Below are 368 nucleotides of genomic sequence, written 5' to 3'. Positions count from 1 at the left end.
TCACCCCCTTCTTCAGGGGCACCGCCGTGTTTGAATATGCTCAGCCAAGCTCTCACAGTCTCAGGGTGATGGACCAAACCCTGCAGTCTATAGCAGGGCAGAACCAGGAGAAGATACGGGACTCTGAAGGGCAGAGTGGTGACTCTAAACCAAGGATGAGCCAAGGGCCAAATACCAAGAGAAGAAGGATAAGATTTCAAAACCCAGCTCAAGATAACAAAAGCGGCTTCATGAACGCAATCAGGATCAGACATGAAGTTAGACGAATAGGTGGTACTCTTGGGGGCAAGACAAATACTGAATTCCTTGTCCGTAAGGCCATTAGAAGTCACAGCTGACTCATGAGGAGCCAGACTCTGAGTAAAGGG

The sequence above is a fragment of the Pteropus alecto genome, unplaced genomic scaffold, assembly GCF_000325575.1.
Source record: "Pteropus alecto unplaced genomic scaffold, ASM32557v1 scaffold91, whole genome shotgun sequence".
Lineage (NCBI taxonomy): Eukaryota > Metazoa > Chordata > Mammalia > Chiroptera > Pteropodidae > Pteropus > Pteropus alecto.
Note: the sequence above shows the minus strand (reverse complement) of the source record.